Below are 26,427 nucleotides of genomic sequence, written 5' to 3'. Positions count from 1 at the left end.
TTGTAAATGGATTTTGTATTGTGAAACCTCACTAAAGTCATTTATCAGTTTTAGTCACCTTTAGGTGAGGTCTTTAGTGTTTTCAAGGTATGGAATCATATCATCTATGAAGAGACATAGTTTGACTTCTTCTTTTCCTATCTGGATGCCTTTATTTCCTTCTCTTCTTGATTGCTCTGTCCAGCACCCCCAGTACTATATTGAAGAGGAATGGTGAGAATGGGCATCTTTGTCTTGTTCAGTTTCTCAAGAGGAATACTTCCAGCTTTTGTCCTTTCAGTATGATACTGGCTGTGGGTTTGTCATACATTGCTCTTATTATTTGGAGGTATGTTCCTTCAGTGCCTAAGCTGTTGAGGGTTTTTATCATTAAATGGTGTTGGATTTTATCAAAAGCTTTTTCTGCATCTTTTGAGATGATCATATGGTTTTTGTTTTTAATTCTGTTTATGTGGTGAATCACATTTATTGATTTCTATATGTTGAACCAACCTTGCATGCCAGGAATACAGCTTACTTGATTTTGGTGAATTAATATTTTGATGTGATACTAGATTTGGTTTGCTAGTATTTTGTTGAGATTTTTATGTCGATGTTAATCAGGGATATTAGCCTGATGTTTTCTTTCTTTGTCATGTCTCTTTCAGATTTGGTATTAGGCTGATGCTGGCTTCATAGAATGAATTAGAGAGGAATCCCTCCTCCTCAACTTTTTGGAATAGTTTTAGTAGGACTGTACTAGTTTTTCTTTGTACATTTGGTAGAATTTGGCTGTGAATCCATCTGGTCTAGAGCTTTTTTTTAGTTGGTAGGTTTTTTACTACTGATTCAATTGCAGAGTTCAATATTGGTCTATTCAGAGTTTTAATCTCTTCCTGATTCAATCTTGAGACATTGTGTGCTTCCTGGATTTATCCATTTCCTCTATATTTTCTAATTTGTGTGCATAGAGTTGTTCATAGTATTCTCTGAAGATCTTTTGTATATTTTGTTTTTCTGTAGGATGAGTGGTAATGTCATCTTTGTAATTTCTGAGAGTACTTATTTGGATCTCCTCTTTTTTATTTGTTAATCTAGTTAGCAGTTTATTGATCTTGTTTATTTTTTCAAGAAACCAACTCTTGCTTTCACTAATCTTTTGTATGGATTTTTGCATCTTAATTTCATTAAGCTCCTCTCTAATTTTAGTTGTTTGTTTTCTTCTGCTAGCTTTGGGATTTGTTTGTTCTTTTTTTTCCTAGTTACTTTAGGAAAAAATGTTGCTAGTTAATTTGAAATCTTTCTTACTTCTTGATACAAGTGTTTAGGGCTATAAACTTTCCTGTTAACATGCTTCATCTGGATCCCATGTGCAGAAGAGAAGAATGAATTTTCTGTGGTTGTTGAATGGAGTGTTCTGTAGATGTCTCTTAGGTCCAGTTGCTCAAGTGTCAAGTTTAAGTCCAGGGTCTTTTGGTTAGTTTTCTGGCTTGATGATCTGTCTAATGTTGTCAATGGGGTGTTGAAGTGTCCCACTATTATTGTGTGCTTGTCTAAGTCTTTTCATAGGTTAAGAAGAAATTGTTTTGTGAACTGGGTGCCCCAGTGTTGGGTGTGTAATTATTTAGAACAGTTAAGTTTCTTGTTGGATTGTACCCTTTATCATTATGTAATGTCCTTCATTGCTTTTCTTAATTTTTATTGGTTTAATACTGTTTTATCTGATATAAGAATAGCGACTCCTGCTCTTTTTTGTTTTTTTTTTGTTTGTTTGTTTGTTTGTTTGCATGGTAGTCTTTTTCCATCCTTTTACTTTGAGCCTGTAGGTGTCACTGCATGGGAGATGGGTGTCTTAAAGACAACAGATTGTTGGGTCTTGTCTTTTTATCCAGTTTGCCACTCTGTGACTTTTAAGTGGTTTGTTTAATCCATTTACATTCATGGTTAGTATTGATATGTGTGATTTTGATCATGTCATTGCATTGTTAGCTGGTTGTTATATAGACTTGATTGTATAGGTGCTTTATACTGCCTGTGAGCTATGTGCTTAAGCGTGTTTTTGTGGTAACAAGTGTCATTCTTTTGATTCCATATTTAGCAATCCCTTAAGGACCTTTTTGTAAGGCTGGTCTAGTTAAAATGTATTCCCTCTGAATTTGCTCATCTGAGAAGGATTTTACTTCTCCTTCACTTATGAAGTTTATGAGAAATTTTCGGTTGTAATTTCTTTTCTTTAAGGTTGCTGAAAATAGGCCCTCAATCTCTTCTGACTTATACAAGTTCTGCTTAGATGTCTGCTGCTAGCCTGATGAGGTTATCTCTTTATGTGACTTGACCCTTCTGTCTAGGTGCCTTTAAGCTTTTTACTTTTGTATCAACCTTGGTGAATCTTATGAATATGTGCCTTAGGGCTGGCCATCTTGTATAGTATCTAGCTGGGGTTCTCTGCATTTCTTGGATTTGCCTGTCAATGTGCCTAGTGAGATTAAGGAAGTTTTCATGGACTGTATCCTCAAGTATAGTTTCCAAGTTGCTTATTCTTTCTTCTCTCTCAGGAATGCTAATGAATTGTAGATTTGTTCTCTTTACATAATCCCATATTTCTTGGAGGTTTTATTCATTTTTAAAAAATTCTTTTTTCTTTATTTTCATCTGACTGAATTGATTTAACGAACCAGTCTTCAAGCTCTGGGATTCTTACCTCAGCTTGGTCTATTCCACTGGTAATACTTCTAATTGTATTATGAAATTCTTGCAGTGAGGTTTTCAAACCTCAAAAATAGCTATTTTAAGCAAGAACCAAAGTAAGCTAAAAGTTTTTTTTCGTTCAGCTCTTGGATCATTTTACTGGATTCCTTCGATTGGGTTTTAACTTTCTCCTGAATTTTGATGGGCTTCCTTGCCATTGAGTCTGAACTTTATGTCAATCATTCTAGTCATTTTAGACTGGTTAAGAACTATTGCTGGAGAGCTAGTGTACTCATTTGGAAGTAAGGGGACATTCTGGCTTTTTGAATTGCCAGAACTCTTTTCTTCTCATCTGGTGGAGGGGGGGTGGGGTTGGTGTTCTTTTAATTGTGGTGAAAGTTGAGTATAGTCAGTTGGCTTCATTTCTGAATGCTTTTAGAGGGCCGGGGCTCTGTACAGTATCTTTATGTGTGGGTTAATTCTTGAACTTGGTTTCACAGGTGTATGTATTAGCAGGATAATTTTTGTTGTTGTAGTTTGGACTGTGATCCAGTAGATGGCGGTTAAGTGTAATGGCTGGTAGCTAAGTTAATACCCAGCCATGGGGCTCTTTTATATTTCCTTGTGTTTGCAGGGATGCTCTGTTGTTGTTGTGGGGGAGGGAGAGATGGTCCGCTCGTCAGATCCACTCCTGGGCCTTGGTGGATCGCCCTCTGAAGACTTGCACTGCATGTGCACTTCTTTTGTTAGGTCTCGTGGGCTGTGGGGCCCTGTCAGGTAGAAGCTGCAGCAGGGAGATATGCCATAACCTTTCTAAACTGGCCCTATGGAGGAGATACACCCTACTCTGCCCTGGCCTGAGAACCTGCACATCTCTCCCTTCTCAGTGGTCTGAGGGTGCAGCCTCCTCCACAGCTCTAGTGCTGGCCACAGATCTTGGCTTCATACTCCCAAGCTGTGTACCACAGTCCTGGGGCACCAGGATGCCTTGTGGCTCACAGTCAGGTTCTAGCTGCACTGGGGGATCCATTGTGCTCCTGGGTCACTGGGAAAGTACTCAGGTGCAGCACTGCACTCAGGCTGGGCTTTAGGGGCTGTGCTGTGCACTCACTTCTACAGGGCAGCTAGGCATGGGCCCTGGGAGGAGCTGCCAGGCAGAAGACGTCACCGAGCAGACGTCCCAGTCTCCCAGCGAAGCTGACTCCACTCTCTCCTGGCTTGGAAGACAGTTAGGTCATGTGCCTCCTGGAGGAGGATGAGGATCCCTGGGTGATGGGTGTCTATGGCCACTCTCTGCTGGAGCTGCCCAATGCACAAAAGCTCCCAGGCTCCACACTGTCTGAAGACCTATTTCTGCCTGTACCCCAGGGAGATTTCCCCTGCCAGCTCATACATCCATGGGGGATGTGGGGTCCCCTTATAGCTAGGATCCCAGAGGTCCACGGTAAAAGTGAGCAGTCCCCCAGTTCCCTCACTCACCCCTTTCCCAGGAGCCATTCTGGGCCAGAAACTTGCCCTGGTGTTCAGGTACCCCATGCAGGGTTCGCAGCTTCCTCCCACTTCAGCCTCAGCTTCAGCATTGCCTCTCCAACCACTCTTGGCATTTTCACTCCAAAGATCTGCTAAAATGTGGTGGTTTATTTGATAATTTGGTTTCTTTTGGTTGGAGCAAGACTTCCTGCCTGTGTCTAGTCAGCTATCTTGTCTGTCACCCTCACCCCAGCAGCACTTCTTCTTTGTTTTAGAGACAGGGTCTCACTCTGTCACCCAGGTTGGAGTGCAGTCGCACAATTATAGCTCACTGCAACCTCAAATTTTTGGGCAGAAGTAATCCTGTGCCTCAGCCTCTTAAGTAGCTGGAATTACAGAAATGGCTATCATATAATATGTTTCTTTTAGTCTCCATGATATACATTTGTTTAATCAGTGATATTACATGACTTAATTATGATTCTCCACTACATCTTGTATATGAGAGCAAACCTGTCTTTGAAAACTTGTTCCTCAGAGGTAACAATTTTGATCACTCTTGCAGTAGATGGAAGGCAAAGTATATATATTTTTTCTAATTGAATGTATCATTTCTCCATAACAAAGTCACACAAAGCATGGTCATACGATGGAAAATACACTAAACTGTAGGTTTTTTTTAAAAAAATGTTTTATTTATTTATTTTTCAGTAGAGATGGGGTTTTACCATGTTGCCCAGGGTGGTCTCGAACTCTTGGGCTCAAGCGATATGCCTACTTTGGCCTCCCAAAATGTTGGGATTACAGGCATGAGCCACCACATCCAGCTAATTTTTAGATTCTTCAAGAGGATCTATTTAGTTCCATTCCATTTTATTTAACAAGTACTTTTGAATTAACAACTATAAAATACTAGGCTTGTTGATATAAGTAAAATAAAGTCATATATGACTGTTATCCATGGTCCAAAATAACATTATGGCATAAGATTAGGTGGTTCCTGGCTGGTAGTACATTAGGCTTAGTCAAAATCTTTCTAGTATAAGCTACAAGAGACACTATGGAAGTCTTTATGTACAATACTTTTAACAAACCCAATTCAAGTCTGAATTCTAAGTGCTATTCCCTAGTACTGATGTCCTGAATGTCATAGCCTGTTGCTGTTCATAATTGCTTTTGATGGAGCTTAAGACAGCATGACCTTTTCCTCCCTGGGTCTTATCACCACAATTTTACCCTTAAATCTTGTTCTGGATTCATAAGAAGACCCAGGTTAGTAGCAGAAATAGCTCACAACAGTGCCTCAACTATCAGGAGAGAAAATGGAATTAATTACTCCTGATAGTACTTACACTTCTGAAACAGAGACTCATTTACTTATCGGGCATATGAAGGACCAAGATTAAAGTAGAGGTACCAACCACTTATTCCCTTAATATTCACCTCTAGACTCAAGGTAAAATAAGTTTGCTGTCCAGGTATCCCTCTTTAATGAAACTGGCTACCAGTAGGTGCCATATCTGTCAGTTTATCTGCTGCTGGGCTTCTATTCAGAAACCAAAGAGTTGACTTAGTTTTCAAAGCATCATCCAAAGGAGAGAAGTGTGCTAGTCAGAGGCCAGTTTCTGGTTCTCCCAATAATTTCTCAGTCCCTTTGTACCAGAGGAGAGAGGCTGATCCTCACTAATCCACTTCTTCAAACTGGTCACATCAGAAAAAAACTACCTCCTAATCAGCTTGTTTCTTCTACTTGAGAATGTTCTAGAAACAGAGATACTTCTTATTGAACCCTTTGCCTTTTTTAGCAGAGCAAAATATAGTAAATCTAAAATAAAAATAGAAAAGATCTGTTGCTATTCATTTTCTTCTCTCAAATAAATATAAACCTAAACATTTTCAAAAATTTCAGGTACTTATTTTCCTTTTTCCTAAGGTATGATAGTCACAACAGTATATTTAAAGAAATCCCTTTGTTGTTTAGCAGTTTATAGTCTGTTAAGGGAGATAATACTGCAATAATACATGCTAGATGAATGGTACTGTCAGGAAATGACAAGTATTCCACCAGTTGGCAGCTTCTCTTATGGGGATAATAAGAGGTTTCCTCTTCCACAGAGATGCACAATCTCAGCCAAAAGGAGATGTTTGGGGTCTCTCAGTGGACACAAGATACTAGGAAGGGTTAAAACATATCAAGTAGTTATTAATTTCCACATTTCATTAAAATGGAATTTCACTGGGAAATAATAAAGAGGAATGAAAACTATAATTGTAGTAGATTCTTATCAAAATAGAAAAAAGTTTCTTTCTTTTTTTTTTTTTTTTGTGATGGAGTCTTGCTCTGTCGCACAGGCTGGAGTGCAGTGGCGCAATCTCGGCTCACTGCAAGCTCCGCCTCCTGGGTTCACACCATTCTCCTGCCTCAGCCTCCCGAGTAGCTGGGACTACAGGTGCCCGCCACCACGCCCGGCTAATTTTTTGTATTTTTAGTAGAGACGGGGTTTCACTGTGTTGGCCAGGATGGTCTCGATCTCCTGACCTCGTGATCCGCCCGCCTCGGCCTCCCAAAGTGCTGGGATTACAGGCGTGAGCCACCGCGCCCGGCCGAAAAAAAGTTTCTTTTTAGTCAATCAGAAATCTCCCAGCTCGCCTTCTACTTTTCACAATACACCCTCTCCTTCACTGATGAATTTACTTCCCTTAGCCACTGTTACTCATGTAGCAATTTACAAGAAAGGCTTTCACAGTTAAACAGATTATTTTTCTATTAAAAAAAAATCCTACAGCATTGAAGTAGGAGCATCTTTCCCTTCTCCTCCTTCAAACCTTTCTCCATCCTCGATGGTAATTTTCTAATTGCACCCATTCTTTATATGTTCCTCTGTGCCTTCTTAGCAGTTCCCCAGGTGGTTAGAAATGTTATTTGAAAGACACAGATACAGATGCATGTTATGCAATTAATAGGCCTTCACTAAGTGGAACCAATAGACCATTACAACGAATCTGTGCTGTCCACACTATCTCTCCTCATCTTTCTTTCTCCAGCAATAACCTGACCGAATGGCTAAAGAGATATGAAAACCTGTCTCTTTATCCCACTCTGTTTTAAGTGCCAAAGAAGAATAGGGCACAGATAATGAATTTGTACTTTCAGCAACAAATGTGCAAATTCTTCCATTCCAAGTACGCCTCCTGTCGAGGCTGCTGAATCAGGAGTTGCACCATTTACAATAGGAAATGGAATAATTTCCCTACTTCAACCCAGGGAGAGGCCGTATCCTGCAATAAATGGTCTGGCTGTATAAATAATAAAGTAAAAATGGGCCTAAAGCTGCCGGGATTTTTGTTTGCAGGAAATAGGATAACTCTAAGCAATTTATGGGTACTGCTTCCCAGCTAGAGTCCAAGGGCTGTTTAGTTAGTAATGGCAATACCAGGAATGGCTTCATGTCAAGATAGAGCCACAAGTACTAGGCAGAAAGGGAGCAACAAATATTAAAAGATGTCAACTGCCAGCACGAGTTGATTGCAACTTGTAGCACTGGGGAAAACGGAGCATGCCAGGAGCATTAGCAGTGAGAACCAGCCATCGAAAAACCTCGGATGCCAATAACAACTCAAATCCCTTGAACCCTGACTTGCTGAGGAAAGAGACAGAATAATTTATGAGCACTGGAGGCCTGATCTGTTAACATGTTATTATCTTTGTCAGTCAGAGTAATTACTGACCTGAAAATACTATGGATACGCGTTAAGAACAACATTCCTGGAGTGATTGCATGAAGTACAAATGCAGCAACAAATCCTCAATGTTCCCTAATATCAGACTCCATTATTAATAGTATTAGTAGCGCCCACTTACTGAGCACTTACTATGTGTGAGTGTTACAAAAGATTTGCATGTTTTATCTCATTCAGTGCTCACCATGACCTTATGAGGTAGGCACTGTTATTAGCTTCATTTTACAGATGAGTAAGTAAAGTAAGCACAAGAGACTATGCCACTTAGCCAAGGAAACAAACAAAATTGGTAAATATAGATTCAGGAGTCAGACCCAATTCTGTCTGACTTCAGAGCTTGAGCCTGAATAACTATCTCATATTGTCTCATGTAATTAAAAAAAATATATAGCATCCTCAGCTGACATGTTTTACATGCTTAATATACACTAAACATTGGGCTAAATGTTTGTTTGTTTTTTGTTTTTGAGATGGAGTCTTGCTCTGTCACCCAGGCTGGAGTGCAGTGGCGCGATCTCGGCTCACTGTAACCTCTGCCTCCTGGTTCAAGTGATTCTCCTGCCTCAGCCTCCTGAGTAGCTGGGATTATAGGTGCCTGCCACAACACCTGGCTAATTTTTGTATTTTAGGTAGAGACGGGGTTTCACCATGTTGGCCAGTCTAGTCTCAAACTCCTGACTTCAAATGATCCACCTGCCTCGGCCTCCCAAAGTGCCAGGATTACAGATGTGAGCCACCATGTCTTGCTTGGGCTAAATGTTTGAATAAACCAGTATAGGATAACCCCTGTAACAAACAACCCCAAATCCTTTGTGTCTTTTAATATAATACAAGTTTTTTTTTTCTTTTTTCTTTGTTTTGCTGCCATATGTCACAGGCCAATGAGGTAAGCAGAAGGTAGGTGTGGGTGGTGCAAAGGGGCTCTGCTCCATGCAGTCATTCAGAGAACCAGGCTTCTTCCTAGTGAATATTCAACATGGGTACTCCAAAGTTACCATAAAAAGAAAGAGTGAGAGATCATGAGAAAGGCACACCTAATCTTAACTGCCTTCGCCCAAAACTGACCCAACCCTTGGGCTCATATCTTATTGTTGATAACTGGTTACTTGGCTCACCTAGATATATGGTTACTGCAAAATAGAGTTTGTGCCCAAGAGGAGTAACACATTTGGTGAGTGTCTAGCTAGTTCCTGGCACAGTATTTTACCTGCATTAGTTCATACTTCACACAACTTTATGAAGTTATTCTTTTCGTGATAAAAATGAGGAAACAGATACAGAGAGGATTCATTTTCTCAAGATCAAACAAGTAGTTGTTAGAGGTGGGATTATGGTGGAGGGGGAATGAAAAAGAGATTCTCACACATGACAAAAATAAACATTTGTAAGCATTCTTTATCCTGTATCTGTTGATAATTTCATGGAATTGTCACCAACATTTCCTTCTGTAGTTATTTCCTATATCAAATAACTAGTTCTCTCACTCTGCTCACTTATTGCAATTCCCTGAAATAACTTTTTCTTTGTTATCTCAGGGCTTTTGTATAAACTGCTGTTCTATTGTTTTTTTGACTTGAGCCACTTTGACCCAACCTTTAGGTCAGAGCTTAGATAGCACTTCTTTAGAAAGTCCCCTTTGATTTCAATGCCTGAGTTAGGGATTTTGCTATGAGCTCCCTTAGCATCCTGGGTTTCCCTGGTTGTCACACTGTACTTTAACTTTTGATTAATGGATCTGTCCTTCTTGCTATAGGCTAAGTTATTCCATAGCAGAGATTTGGTCTAGCTCATATATCTCTGCATCCTAGCATCTAAGGTGTCTGGTACACAGTAAGAGCCAAATGAATATTTGTTTAATAAGTGAATGAATGAATGAATTCCTGTATATTTTCCCACAATACTCTGAAATCATACTCACCCATCCATGGCTTTAATCTCAGTAATTCACTATTCCTTCTCTTAGCTTCTGAATCTAAATCATTCAAGTACTCAGGTAAGCCTGAGTACTTAAATATGCTAGATATTGTAGTAAGCCTTGGGAAGATTCAAAGGAGAAAATTACTCCTCTTGTGCTCTCAAGGAACTCACAAGCTAGGGAAGGATAGAGGCTCTATTCTATCAGGGTTCAGGATGTAACCCTGAATTATGATGCAATATGGTAAGGACCACTACAGAGGAATGTGGAAACCAGATGTTGTGAGGGCCCAGAGAAAGTAGTCATTGGGGAGATGGGGAAAAGCCTCCAATGAGAAGGAGACCTATGAGCCAGACTTTAAAAAATATGTCAGATAGAGACAGAGTGGATGGCCATCAAACACACAGGGAATCACATAAAACAACTGAGGAATATGTAAATATTTCATTTTTGAAGGATATAAGAAGACAACCCAATAAAAATAGGTAAATTATTTGAAAGGATATTTTATGAAAGAAGATAAAAGAATGACCAAGAATGATACATGAAAAGTTGCTCAACATCATTAGACATGAGAAAAATCTGAGTTAAAACTGTAGTGAGATGCCTCTGTATACCCACTTGAATGGCTAAAATTAAAGAGATCTAAGTATCAAGTACTGACTGGCAAGGAAGTAGAGCAACTGGAACCCTCATACAGTGCTGGTGGGAATATAAAATAGTATAGCCATTTTTGGAAAACTGTTTGGCAGTTTCTTATAGGGTTAATTATACACTTTCCTGAAGACCAAGCCATTCCACTGCTAGATATTTACCCAAGAGAAATGAAAATATATCCACACAAAGATTTGTACATACGTTTTCCTAGAAGCTTTATTCATAATAGACAAAAACTACAAATAACTCAAATGTCCCTCAGCAGGAAAATGGATAAACAAATCATGGTATATCCATAAAATGGAATATTCCTCATGAATAAAAGGAAACAAACAAATGATATACCCAACAGCATGGATGAATCTCAGAAACATTAGGCTGAGTGAAAGACACCAGACACAAGAATACATGCTGTATGGTCCCATTTATATAAAATTCAAGAATGGACAAAATCAATGAACAGAAAGGTGATCTGTGGGGATCTAGGGCCAGAGGTTGGAGAGTGAATGACTGCAAATGGACATGAGTAAGCATTTTGGGATGATGGAAATATTCTATATCTGGATTGTGACTGCCTGTGTTTGTTAAAACTTACCATGTTGTATACTTAAAATGGGTACATTTTATTGTGTATAATTTTTTCTCAATAAAATTTAAGAAGTAAACAAAACAAGGAGATATAGAAATGTATCTTTGAGACATGGCAAGGGGTCCAGTGCAGTCATTATGCAGACTTTGTTTGGAATCGCTATCTTGAAAGGCATGCCGAGGTGAAGAGATATGCTGAGGTGATTGGACTCTACTCCATAGGCCAAAGGATTTCAATTTGTTTACCGTGACCACAGTAAGACATTTTATACTGTGACCCAGTCTCTCTCGTTCACATATACATGCAATTTCATGTGTGTGCACACACCAACCTGAAAAAAAGTGTTCCATCAAACTGTTCTAGTCAACCACACGTGCCACACTCTGATACCTTTTCTCTTCAAGTAGACTATATGGTAGCTAGACAAAGTAAATTAATTCCACAATTTGCCAATGTATTGTGTCTATGTAGCTTGAAGAAACAAACTAGAGGAACCACCAATATTTTTTATTCAGATAAGTGACATATTTACAGAACTCTGGAAATCATTTAGAGGATAAAAAATAATGAGGGGTTGGAGGAAGAGATTAATTAGAAGATTATCAGAATAAGAATAATAGTACTTATGGTTGCTTACTCTGTGTCATGTGCTCTTCTAAGCTTTTTACATATAATTTTACATAATCCTAATTGCAACACTGTCAGGTAGGAATAATTACTATCCCCATTTTACAGAAGAGCAAACTGAGGTTAGAGATATTAAGGAACTTGTTAAAGGTCCTGGAATTAATGGACCAAAGTAGGAATGTGAATCCTAATTTATCTGACAGCAGAGATTAAATTCTTAATCTCCAGACTCAGAGGCCTCTGGGGAGACGTGAAGGCAGGAGTGTAGGGATGGAGAGGAGAATGGAAAGTTATTACTAAGATGGACTCCTCAGGGGTTGGCGATCCAGACTAATGTAGAATTTACAGAGCAGAAGGAATTGTGGCTGACTCTCAACTTTTTAATTTGGATAATTGGGTGTATGGTAACACCACTGACAAATGTAGAGAACACAAAATAATTTGTTTTGGTGGATGGGTAAGGGAATTATAATGGGGAGATAAAGAGTTTGCTTTGGGACACATTGAGTTTGAAATGCCCTTGAAGCATCCATGCCAGACACACCTATCTGCAGTTACAGTAGAAGGATCTGACCTCTCTCTTGCCATCTCTTGGTCTGCTTCATGGTTGGTCCCATTATCATTACAAAATGATTGCCAGCAGATCCGGGAGTCACAGACTTCCTTGTTCATTAGCAGAAGACAATAGCAATGGTCTTGTCTATTAGCTCTAATAATGCTGATTGGTCAGATTAAGCTACCTACCTACTCCTCCATCAGTCATTGCAATTAAGTGTACTATGAAAATCTCATTTCTCTCTTTGGAGCAAAATAGGGTCATTCAGACCCTATGAACCACTGAAGGGAGAAGGATGGTGAGAAAAATATGACTGTTCCTAGAAGTTAAATAAATGAATCCTGGATAGCAGTAACAACAGAAGTCCATTACATGAGGCTATCCTTGACTCAAGCACAGTGGACTACTTGTTGACCCCAAAACATCATGTGCTTTCTTGCATTAGGATCTTTGATAATGTTGTGTCCATTGCCAGGAATGCCCAGCCCTTTGCTGGATGAAGTGTTACCAACCTTACATTGCATTCAATGATACCAATCTATCTAATTAAATGATCTTGAATTGTCCTGCCTCTGAACCTTGTAACAATGTTTATCTTTCTTTCAGGCCTTTATCTTATTCTGCCTTTGTGTTACAGTTATTTGTAACCCTTTGTGCCCCTTACTTGTCTTGTTTTCCAGTGATCTGTAAGCTGCCTGAGGGCATGTGCTGTGTACCTCCAAGAGCACATTGTCCAACAATGCACGTTAGAGTGGGTGTTCATTACAGGTTTGCTGACATGAATTAATTTCAAGGAATTGTTTTCTAGATCTGACCTGAGAGATATATGAAATAACTTGTTTTCACATGGAGACACATTTGAAAGAGATCCTATTATTTTTCACTATTGTTGTTACCAGCTGTTCACAATGGAATGAGAAGGATTTGCTCTTTGATTAGATTTTAAAATTGAAACAGCTGCATGTGAGTTGAGCTCAGAAGAATATACGACAGTTTTATATAGACATTTGGCAGTTGGGTCATGAAATGAAAGTGTTGCCACTGTAAAACTATTATTTGTCCTGGGGAAGTTCTACAACAAAGGAAAAATAATTTTGCTTTTGTAAAACATAAAGGCTGATAGATGGTAATTATTTTCTGCTTGGCTGCAATTATGACTTCCTAACATAATATAGTATATTAATGACTGTGCTGTGTTAATTAGAGAAATAGGTATATTACAAATATGAGATTTTAACACTGGCAAGGTATTTGAATCCTTAACTTTATGGAAAATGGTGTGAAACATTATTTTTCACTGTCGTGGCTTTGGACTCTCAAAGCCAAAAAATTTGAGGAATGAATGTATAGCCTTATCAACACAGAAGATCAACTAGTTTAATATTTTTGCACAATTTTTTCCAAGAAATGCTAAATCTGAGATGGGAAAGATGCAAATTCTATAGAGGGGAAAAAAAAATCTAACCCTATTGCTCTCTTCAAGTGACCCCTGGCCATTTTTCTCTTGGTTGTAAGGTTGTTTGTTTTTCTGTGTACTAATTAGATACAGATGCAGACCTAAATTTTGGAGTGTATGGTTTAAGTCTGTTTAAAACAAGACTTCTGTAGGGATTATCAGGCCTTTGTGCTGTTCTCAGGATCTTGTGCTTTTCTCAGGTGTGTTTAGAGACAGCATCACATTATACCCCTTGCGAGCAGATAAGAGTAACTGGAGAGCACAGTTAATGATCGCTCTCCTACCTACCCTCTTTCACAGATTATGCTCACTTTTTCCCACTGGTCTACTGGCGAGGGTTCTGAGGGACTAGTCATGATGAAAATAGCCAACATTTATTGAGTCCCAATGACATGCTAAACACTTTACATACAATCCTATTAGTTAGGTATGATTATCATCCCCATTTTACAGGTGAGCAAATTGAGACTTGGGTTAAGTAAATTTGCCCAAGGTTATATAATTAGAAAATGTCGGGATTTGAGCCATAAATATTTGCTTATTTTTGGGTCACTTTTACAAATGTACTCTTTCATTGCTGTGACCTTCATTTCTAAAATGAGATGAGAAGCTGAATGTCTTATCAAAATTAATCAAACAGTATTTATAAACATATGCCCTCATCTGAATAGCTGTGTGCTCAGGATGGGCAAAGTGAATCCAAGTATGGCCAAAGTGGCAACAGTGGCACTGCTCTTTTTTTCTGTCTTGAAATTAAAGTTTGAGGCTACATAAATATACAAATATAATCAATATATTTGTCCTTTTAGTCTTTGAGGTTGAAAACCTAGTTTTTTTTTTTTGGTTTTTTTTTTTTTGCGGGGACGGAGTCTCGCTCTGTCGCCCAGGCTGGAGTGCAGTGGCACAATCTCGGCTCACTGCAAGCTCCACCTCCCGGGTTCACGCCATTCTCCTGCCTCAGCCTCTCCGAGTAGCTGGGACTACAGGCACCTGCCACCACGCCCGGCTAATTTTTTTTCTTTTTTTGTATTTTTAGTAGAGACAGGGTTTCATCATGGTCTTGATCTCCTGACCTCGTGATCCACCCGCCTCGGCCTCCCAAAGTGCTGGGATTACAAGCGTGAGCCACTGCGCCAGGCCAAAAACCTAGTTTTAACAAAAATCTGTCAATGCGTAGTTAATAGATTCCATGTATATGCATCCATCTCCAGAATATATAAGGTTATGATTTTATATATTTGTCATAAATGGCTGCAGCATCCATATATTATTAGACTGAGCTTTTCTAATAGGGATAAATGTGCTGCACTGTGGACTCTCAAGATAGCAAGATACACAACTCATGCTCAGTGAAGCAGAGGGAAATATATTATCCCTCTGCCATGCTGTGACATGCTTATATTCCATTCAAGCTTCATGAGGGCATTAAATCCAGAGAGAGATAAAAAAAAAAATACAGAGACGGATTTCCATGCTGGCTTTTACGAAAGTTTCTCTTGGCTCAGTATTATTTGTGTAGTGTGCAAAAAGAGAAATTTTGTTGAAACACTATATAAGTGTTTTGTCCTGCAAGTTAAATTTCTCTAAATTTCCTGAAAATCCAGGGAAACTTTTAATAAATGATAGGGAAAGGGTTCTAGTCCAGCAATGTGGAAAACATTTTTACACAGTTACTTACAAATTATCCAAATAATGTAAGTTCAATATTTTATTTCCTAAAGATATAGCTTTTACCAAACTTGTTTTGAATAATTGTTTTCATCTGGCATGTTTCCTTTTGTACTTTTTGTGATAGCATTTTAGAGCTAAAAATAAAGGCATCCTTCCTTAGTTAATAAACTTTATGGGCAGATACTGATCATTTTATTCAGAATGGCTAAAGAAAGGATGATTTTGGTAGTAAATTTTCACAAGAGGTATTATTTTCAATTTTTGTTTTCTACATAGGACAATACAGGAGTCAAACTAGTGGAACTGTTCGGCGGAGAGGGTTCCAGTAGCTCATAGAAAATACCCCACAATGCCTCTTTGTGCTAAATGTCAAACCAAGTCCAGAGTCAGAACTGTGTTGCTGAACCTCAGAGATCAAACACTATGATCATTAACTCTGTGGAGATATACACGTGAAGGGAGGACTTAAAACTCTGGGTATCACCTTCCTTGGCAACACTGAATAGATTTCAGGAGGGCATTAAACATAGGATTGAAGCTAGATTCCACTTTGATCTCTGAAACAGAAATGGCATTGTAAATGATAATTTTACATTTGCACAGAAAACTTGACGATAGCTTTAGTTTAAGGAAGGGAAAACTAAGACTTGAGACTACGCATATCAATCATGATTCAGTTCAGTTGGCTTAATAGAGATAGCATTCTCTCTCACATTATTGAAGGCTGAAGGTTTGTATTCCAGGGTTGATGTGGCTTCTAGAAAACTGTTAGTGACTCATACTCTATCTAGCTAACTGTTTTGCCATTTTTAGGACGGTCCAGGATGATGACTAGAACTCTAGCCATTGTGTGGAGGAAGATATTAAAAGGTAGATAAGGAGAACCTGTCACGTTCTTAAAGGAAGTTTTCTAGAAACTGTCTCATACCACATTTTTTTATGTCTCATTGGTCCAAATTTAGTTCCATGGGTGCACCTAGCTGCAAAAGAAGTTGGGAAATGTAGTCTTGATTCTTGGAGCCATCTGCTCAGCTAAGGAGTTGAGAGTTCTTTCTGAGAGAAAGGCAAACGAGACAATGAGGTGCTAACCTACTATCTCTGCTGCAGTGAGATTAAATAATTGCTTAGGATCTGACAGTGTTCTAGTGGCAGAGATTAGAAGTATATCCCTTGATGGTATAGTACTCTTGAAATCAAAGAAAATGGCCCTTTAATCTTATATGGGGCAAATTCATGTATAGAGGGAAATGAGAATAAAGATCATTATTATTATTTTAAAGTTAGGTTACAAAGTTTGGTTTTAAGCATCTTTCCATTCATGCATAGTTGCCTATTATAACATGATTTCTATTCTATTTTTATCCCCCTCAGTTTAAAATAAACTTACAAAGTCTTCTTAGAATATAAAGATTATATCCAAATTTCCCATCTATTATCATTGCTGAAACAATGAAAGTCAGAGGATCATCTAGCTTCTGACCATAAATCTCAAGTGGGCAGTTTGCCCTGCCTGGACAGCTGTTAGTGTTCCCTGGTCAGCTCAGTCCAGCACTCTCTGGGACACTGCTTCTCATCTTCTCTTACTCCTCCAGCATCTGACACCCTTTCCCTTCACATTTAATTGATGGTCTTGTTTCATTTCACTGAGAGAATAAAGACAAACACAAGATAATTTCTGCTATTTCCTACCACTATGAGTCCACCTGTACCTGTATCCATATACTTGGCCTTTTCTTTTGTTATAATGCATGAAAAACTCTGTTTCTTTTGAAGCCCAACTCCACATTTATATGCTGGATCCCATCCTTCTTGCCTGCTCAAGGACTTTGCTCCTGCAATTGTGTTCTCTTTCTCTGACATTATTTTCTCCTTCCCTATCCAATCATTTCTACCAACATCCAAAGACATTCTAAAATCTTCCTTGACAAAATCCTTTACTCCAGACCGATGTCACATCCCCTTTCGGGTGGGATTTCCTTGGAAGAATGATTTAATAGTCATTCTGTGGCCCATTCTACTACGGCTTTCATCCTCAACACATCACTGAAATCCTTCTTATCAAAGTGACCAATGATTCTCCTCTTGCCAAATCTTGTGGACATTTCTCAGTCTTAATCTTCCTTGACGTATCAGTAGCACTGAATCCTGTTGTACATTTCCACCCTCTGGAAGCATATTTTGTTTTACTGGCTTGGGAAATTCTATTGGTCCCTTGTTTTATTCCTACAGCAATTGTGCCTTTCCATTCTTTTTTGCTGGCTCCTCTTCCCCCTGATCTAAAGATTTTGGGGTGCTTTCTCTTCTTTTTCTATGCTTTCTTCCTAGGGAAGTTCGTTAAGTACCATAGCTTTAAATATCTATTTTTCGGTGGTTCTGGAATTTATAGCTCCCACCCTTTCTTTTCATCTGGACTCCAGACTTTTATGCCAAACTCTCTCCTCAACATCTCCACTTGATGTCTAAAGAGGACGTTCAAATTTAACATGTTCAAATTAGAGCTCTTGATTCCCTTTTCCTAACCATTTCTTCTTTCCATTTTAGAGAAAGACATTCTCTGCTTCTGATGGTACCCACAAGACTTTTCCTCCAAGCTGAGAGTTACAGAGTTAGCTGAGTAAAATGTAAACCAGCCTATGTAAGCCATTTTTCTATTCAAAATCCTGCAGCAGCTCACTCAGAACAAAAACACAGCTTCTTACTATGGCTTTTCAGAATCCATTAGATCTGGCCTCTTTCTGTTCACAAGATTTCATTTCCTGCTACTCTCGCTTTAGGCTCTATCACACTGGCTCTTTGTGTTTCTCAAAAATACTAATTTTCCATTTCCATTAGGACTTTTGGACATGTTATTTGCTCTGTAAGGACCACTTCCCTGATTCATATAGGTCTTTATTCTAGATTACATTCTCAAATGAACCTACTGTGGGTGTGCACAGTCCCTTCATCTTGATCCCTTTACCCAGGCTTATTTTTCCACAATACTTACGATTACACAAGACTGCACGACAGGTACACAGACAATTTTGGTTTCTTTATTGTCTATCTCCCCTACAGTGTAGGTTCCATGAAGTTGTAGGCTTTGTCTTGCTTACTCTTTTATCCCCTAGACGTGCCTAGAGAGGTTCAAAATGATATATATGCATGTGATATTAATATGTGAGTGAATGATTCTGCAGCCTTAGAGAGGCTGCAGTTAGTTACCTAAAGAAAAACAGAATTTAAGAAATGTTCTCACTTAATCTCTGCTGGATTGTTTAGCCCTTACGCCTTTGCTCTTTCTGGAAGAATATATCAGTATGAAGCAAGATCAAGAGTAGCAGGGAAGCAATGGTCAGTCTGATGCATACTCTGCAAGATTTGCATTCCAAAGATGGCATTATGGCCAGAAACAGATCCATTAGCTGCTTGAGTACATGTTATACTTCAAACACAGAAAAACAGGGAGAATATTCTCCTGAATCAAGCAATAGCCTAGAAAATCCTGGTTGCCAGAATGCCTCTTATCCTCCAAAGGATCACAACTCCTTACCAACAAGGGAACAAAACTGGATGGAGGAGGAGATGACGAATTGACAGAAGTGAGCTTCAGAAGGTGGGTAGTAACAAACACCTCTGAGCTAAAGGAGCACGTTTTAATGCAATGCAAGGAAGTGAAGAACCTTGATAAAAGGTTACAGGAACTGCTAACTATAATAACCAGTTTAGAGAAGAACATAAATGACCTGATGGAGCTGAAAAACACAGTACAAGAACTTCGTGAAGCATACACAAGTATCAACAGCCAAATTGATCGAGCAGAAGAAAGGATATCAGAGATTGAAAATCAACTTAATGAAATAAAATGTGAAGACAAGATTAGAGAAAAAAGAAAGAAAAGGAACAAACAAAGCCTCCAAGAAATATGGGACTATGTGAAAAGACCAAACCTACGTTTGATTGGTGTACCTGAAAGTGATGGGGAGAATGAAACCAAGTTGGAAAACACACTTTAGGATATTATCCAGGAGAACTTCCCCAACCTAGCAAGACAGGCCAACATTCAAATTCAGGAAATACAGAGAACACCGCAAAGATACTACTTGGGAAGATCAACCCTAAGACACATAATTGTCAGATTCACCAAGGTTGAAATGAAAGAAAAAATGTTAAGGGCAGCCAGAGACAAAGGTCAGGTTACCCACAAAGGAAGCCCATCAGGCTAACAGCAGATCTCTCAGCAGAAACCCTACAAGCCAGAAGAGAGTGGGGGGCCAATATTCAACATTCTTAAAGAAAAGAATTTTCAACCCAGAATTTCATATCCAGCCAAACTAAGCTTCATAAGTGAAGAAGAAATAAAATCCTTTACAGACAAGAAAATGCTGGGAATTTTGTCACCACCAGGCCTGCCCTAAAAGAGCTCCTGAAGGAAGCACTAAACATGAAAACGAACAACCAGTACCAGCCACTGCAAAAACATACCAAATTGTAAAGAACATCAATACTACGAAGAAACTACATTAACTAACAGGCAAAACAACCAGCTAGCATCATAATGACAGGATCAAATTCAAGCATAACAATATTAACCTTAAATGTAAATGGGCTAAATGCCCCAATTAAAAGACACAGACTGTCAAATTGGGTAAAGAGTCAAGACCTATCAGTGTGCTGTATTCAGGAAACCCATCTCACATGCAAAGACACACATAGGCTCAAAATAAAGGGATGGAGGAGGATTTACCAAGCAAATGGAAAGAAAAAAAAAATCAGGGGTTGCAATGCTAGTCTCTGATAAAACAGACTTTAAACCAACAAAGAGCAAAAAAGACAAAGAAGGGCATTACATAATGGTAAAGGGATCAATGCAACAAGAAGAGCTAACTATCTTAAATATATATATCCAATACAGGAGGACCCAGATTCATAAAACAAGTTCTTACAGACCTACAAAGAGACTTAGACTCCCACACAATAATAGTGGGAGAATTTAACACCCCACTGTCAATATTAGATAGATCAACAAGACAGAAAATTAACAAGCATATTCAGGACTTGAACTCAGCTCTGGACCAAGCAGACCTAATAGACATCTACAGAACTCTCCACCCCAAATCAACAGAATATACATTCTTCTCAGCACCACATCTCAGTTATTCTAAAACTGACCACATAATTGGAAGTAAAACACTCCTCAGCAAATACAAAAGAATGGAAATCATAACAAACAGTCTCTCAGACCACAGTGCAATCAAATTAGAACTCAGGACTAAGGAACTCACTCAAAACTGCACAACTGCATGGAAACTGAACAACCTGCTCCTGAATGACTACTGAGTAAATAACAAAATTAAGGCAGAAATAAATAAGTTCTTTGAAACCAATGAGAACAAAGACACAACGTACCAGAATCTCTGAGACACAGCTAAAGGAGTGTTTAGAGGAAAATTTATAGCACTAAATACTCACAGGAGAAAGCAGGAAAGATCTAAAATTGACACGCTAACATCACAATTAAAATAACTAGAGAAGCAAGAGCAAACAAATTCAAAAGCTAGCAGAAGACAAGAAATACCTAAGATCAGAGCAGAACTGAAGGAGATAGAGACAGAAAAAAAACCCTTCAAAAAATCCATCAATCCAGGAGTTGTTTTTTTTTTTTTGAAAAGATTAACAAAATAAATAGACTCCTAGCCAGACTAATGAAGAAAAGAGAGAAGAATCAAATAGATACAACAAAAAGTGATAAAGGGGATATCACCACTGATCCCATGGAAATACAAACTACTGTCAGAGAATGCTACAAAAACCTCTAGGCAAATAAACTAGAAAATCTAGAAGAAACACACACCCTTCCAAGACTAAACCAGGAAGAAGTCGAATCCCTGAATAGACCAGTAACAAGTTCTGAAATTGAGGCAGTAATTAATAGCCTACCAACCAAAAAAAAAAAAAAAACCCAGGACCAGATGGATTCATAGCTGAATTCTATTAGAGGTACAAAGAGGAGCTGGTACCATTCCCTCTGAAACTATTCCAAACAATAGAAAAAGAGGGACTCCTCCCTAACTCATTTCACGAGGCCAGCATCATCCTGATACCAAAACCTGGCAGAGACACAACAAAAAAAGAAAATGTTAGGCCAATATCCCTGATGAACATCGATGCAAAAATTCTCAATAAAATACTGGCAATCCAAATCCAGCAGCACACTAAAAATCTTATTCACCACGATCAAGTTGGCTACATCCCTGGGGTACAAGGCTGGTTTAACATACGCAAATCAATAAACATAATCCATCACATAAACGGAACCAATGACAAAAACCACATGATTATTTCAATACATGAAGAAAAGGCCTTTGGTAAAATTCAACACCCCTTCATGCTAAAAACTCTCAATAAACTAGGTATCGATGGAACATATCTCAAAATAATAGGAGCAATTTATGACAGACCCACAGCTGATATCATACTGAATGAGCAAAAGCTGGAAGCATTCCCTTTGAAAACTGGCACAAGAGAAGGATGCCCTCTCTCACCAGTCCTATTCAACATAATATTGGAAGTTCTGGCCATGGCAATCAGGCAAGAGAAAGAAATAAAGGGTATTCAAATAGGAAGAGAGGAAGTCAAATTGTCTCTGTTTGCAGATGACATAATTGGATATTTAGAAAACCCTAATGTCTCAGCCTGAAATCTCCTTAAGCTGATAAGCAACTTTAGCAAAGTCTCAGGATAACAAATCAATGTGCAAAAGTTGGCCAAGCACGGTGGCTCATGCCTGTAACCCCAGCCCTTTGGGAGACCAAGGCAGGCAGATCATGAGGTCAGGAGATCGAGATCATCCTGGCTAACATGGTAAAACCCTGTCTCTACTAAAAATACAAAAAATTAGCCAGGCGTGGTGGCAGGCACCTGTAGTCCTGGATACTCGGGAGGCTGAGGCAGGAGAATGGCGTGAACCTGGGGGGCGGAGCGTGCAGTGAGCCGAGATCATGCCACTGCATTCCAGCTTGGGTGACAGCGAGACTCTGTCTCAAAAAAAAAAAAAAAAAAAAAAAAATCAATGTGCAAAAATCACAAGCATTCCTATATAGAGAGCCAAATCATGAGTGAACTCCCATTCACAATTGCTACAAAGAGAATAAAATACCTAGGAATACAACTTATAAGGGATGTGAAGGACCTCTTCAAGGAGAACTACAAACCACTGCTCTAAGAAATAAAAGAGGATGCAAACAAATGGAAAAACATTCCATAATCATGGATAGGAAGAATCAATATCATGAAAATGGCCATACTGCCCAAAGTAGTTTATAGATTCATGCTGTCCCCATGAAGCTACCATTGACTTTCTTCACAGAATTAGAAAAAAACCACTTTAAATTTCATATGGAACCCAAAAAGAGCCCACATAGCCAAGACAATCCTAAGCAAAAAGAACAAAGCTGAAGGCATCATGCTACCTGACTTCAAACTACACTACAAAGCTACAGTAACCAAAACAGCATGGTACTCCCACCAAAACAGATATATATACCAATGGAACAGAACAGAGGCCTCAGAAATAACAGCACACATCTACAACCATTTTATCTTTGACAAATTTGACAAAAACAAGCAATGGGAAAAGGATTCCCTATTTAATAAATGGTGTTGGGAAAACTGGCTAGCCATATGCAGAAAACTGAAACTGGGCCCCTGCCTTACACCTTATACAAAATTAACTCAAGATGGATTAAAGACTTAAAGACTGTAAGACCTAAAACCATAAAAACCCTAGAAGAAAACCTAGGCAATACCATTCAGAGCATAGGCAAGGGCAAAGACTTCATGACTAAAACACCAAAAGCAATGGCAACAAAAGCCAAAATCGACAAATGGAATCTAATTAAACTAAACAGCTTCTGCACAGCAAAACAAACTATCATCAGAGTAAACAGGCAACCTACAGAATGGGGGAAAATTTTTGCAATCTATCCATTTGACAAAGAGCTAATATCCAGAATCTACAAGGAACTTAAACAAATTTACAAGAATAAAACAACCCCATCTAAAAGTGGGTGAAGGATGTGAACAGATGCTTTTCAAAAGCAGACACTTATGTGGCCAATAAACATATGAAACAAAGCTCATCATCACGGGTCATTAGAGAAATGCAAATCAAAACCACAATGAGATACCATCTCACACCATTTAGAATCGCGATCATTAAAAAGTCAGGAAACTACAGATGCTGGAGAGGATGTGGAGAAATAGAAATGCTTTTACACTGTTGGTGGGAGTGTAAATTAGTTCAACCATTGTGGAAGACAGTGTGGCAATTCCTCAAGGATCTAGAACCAGAAATACCATTTGACCCAGCAATCCCATTACTGGGTATGTAAATTATTCTACTGTAAAGACAAATGCACACATATGCTTATTACAGCACTATTCACAATAGCAAAGACTTGGAACCAACCCAAATGCCCAATAATGATAGACTGGATAAAGAAAATGTGTCACATATGCACCATGGAATACTATGCAGCCATTAAAAAGAATGAGTTCATGTCCTTTGCAGGGACATGGATGAACCTGGAAACCATCATTCTCAGGAAACTAACAGAAGAACAGAAAACCAAACCCACATGTTCTCACTCATAAGTGGGAGTTGAACAGTAAGAACACATGGACACAGGGAGGGGAACATTACACACTGGGGCCTGTCAGGGGGTTGGGGGGAAAGGGGAGGGATAGCATTAGGAGAAATACCTAATGATGGGTTGATGAGTGCAGCAAACCAGCATGGCACATGTATACCTACGTAATAACCTGCACGTTCTGCACATGTATCTCAGAATTTAAGGTATAATAAAAAAATTAAGAACTATAAAAAAGAAATGAAATAAAGAAAGTAAAATCAAAGAAAAGAAAGTTAAGCTCCTACCTTCCCATAGAGACAGGTAGGCATGGGCCCTATTTTTCTTGATCATTACGTTACAAAAGGATGGCTTCCAAGTTGTTGAGAAAGACAGTCCTGGGTCGTAGAAGATACATCTTAAAAGAAGAGAGAAAGAATTTACAATTGCAAGTTTTCTAAAGTACATGCTGTAAGGAAAGGGACTCAGGGCTTATAGTCAGGTTTTGGCCTGAACAAACAGTAAATTCTTTTGGCAGCAGTGAACTGTCTCAGGAAGGCATTTTAAGAGGGCTGGAATTGTCATACTAGGGAAATGGTCTTGAGCGAATAGAAACTATGCTAGTGTTTGTTCAAGTCTCTTAGTGTGTGTGTGTGTCTGGGGGTCGGGTGGATGAAATTGTGCTGAAATTTGCAGTTCTTATAGGCCAAAGTTGAGGCCTAGTTGAGAAGTGGGCTCAGAGAAGCCTGACTAAAGTTTGGTCATGAAGAGGGTCTTTGTCAGTGGTGATAAGCTAAAACCCACCATACATCACTGCTTTTTCCTATACCGTCCTTTTGTCAGGGGGCAACTTTTGAGGATTAAAGACAAAGTTGGAGCTCCAAAAAAAAAAAAAAAAAGAAAACCCTGGTTGCAAAGAAACATGCAAATTTCATCTTTTCTTTCAAGCTAATTTCTCTGTTTCACAGAGGCATTCATTCCACAATTGTAGAAATGTATTAGGTTTGAAAATCATTATCAGGATGTTCAGAGTCCCCTCAAGGACACCTGAGGGGGGATCAGTGTAGTTAAGTAGAAAAAGGAGATGCAGAGGACCAGGAGAATTTGTCTCTGGCATCTCTTCAAAGTCTTTTTTGATGTGACAGCATTACCTGGGGCACCCATTCCCTCACACTTTTACTATCCATTTCCATAAAAAGCAAGATATGTACTTCTCTGCTTCAACTTACTCCTGACAGTTTGACTAGATCACTTGAACAGGGGTGAGTCAAAGCCATTTGTTATGTGGAGGTGGAAGCAGCTGTTTACTACCAGAAATGCTATCCTGCTAGAGGAAGAAAACATGTCTTCTAAGTGAATATAAATAATCCAGGTTATGAAGAGCTTTATTTTCTGTCTATTTGGAATACCTCAACTATAGTGGACAAAATCCAATAAGGTTGTTTTACCCAAATTTTGTCAAACAATTAATCTCAGTTATTGTATTTCTAATTTAAAAGAGCCACTATATGTATTTAGCTTGGTTTAGCTTGAGGTGTGGGGCACAAGCTGTGGCCTGTTGCTCATGTTCTGTGATTGCTGTGATTACCATTGTAGGCAAAAATTTAAAGAATATTGCCTTTGGTAAAGGTCCGATTCTGTATTCAAGCACCAGATACCTGAGTACTCTTATAATCACCCCTAGATGGCTTGCTAATCAGCCATGCATTGACTCTGGACTTTCTTTTGCTCCTCCCCTTACTCTTTTCATAACAAAAATATTTATTAGAGTAAGGATTAAGATGGCGGATAGGCGGTTGGACTAGCTTGCAGCTCTCAGATGGACAGACCACGTGTGGAAACTCACATTGTGAACTTTTGCTCCAAGAACTACTGCAGGAACACATTAGGAAAGCCGAAAGAATCTACAGACCCTTTGAAGGAACTGGATCACCACTGTGGGCTCCTTGAGATGCCGAAAACTTGTGAGTCAGCTTGCTTTCTTAGTGGAGAGGCTTGTATTCTGAGGCAAGTTCTCAGCCCTGGCCACCAGGTACCTGGAAATAGATTCAGTGCAGTTGTGGGGGGGCATGGTGGGAATGAGACCGGTCTTTAGAACTGCAGGCTGTATGGGAGCTGGGTAAGACCTGTGACTGCTGGCTTTCCCCAACTTCCCTGGCAACCTGTATGACTCCGCAGAGGCAGCCGTAATCTCCCTGGGAATATAACTCCATTGGAATGGGAACCACACCTTCATCCTCCACAGCAGCCACAGCAAGCCCTGCCCAAGGAGAGGCTGAGCTCAGACACACCTATCCCTGCCCCAACCTGGTGGTCTTTCTCTACTTGCCCTGGTAGCAAAAGACAAAGGTCTCTTGGGAGCTCCATAACATTGCTCACTGCCTGAGAAATCTGAATACTTAACCAGGTGTCCCTAGGGCAAGTTTCCATCCTACCTATAGTACCACAGCTGATGTGCTCTTGAAAGCGCCA

The sequence above is a fragment of the Symphalangus syndactylus genome, chromosome 4, assembly GCF_028878055.3.
Source record: "Symphalangus syndactylus isolate Jambi chromosome 4, NHGRI_mSymSyn1-v2.1_pri, whole genome shotgun sequence".
Classification (NCBI taxonomy): domain Eukaryota; kingdom Metazoa; phylum Chordata; class Mammalia; order Primates; family Hylobatidae; genus Symphalangus; species Symphalangus syndactylus.
Note: the sequence above shows the minus strand (reverse complement) of the source record.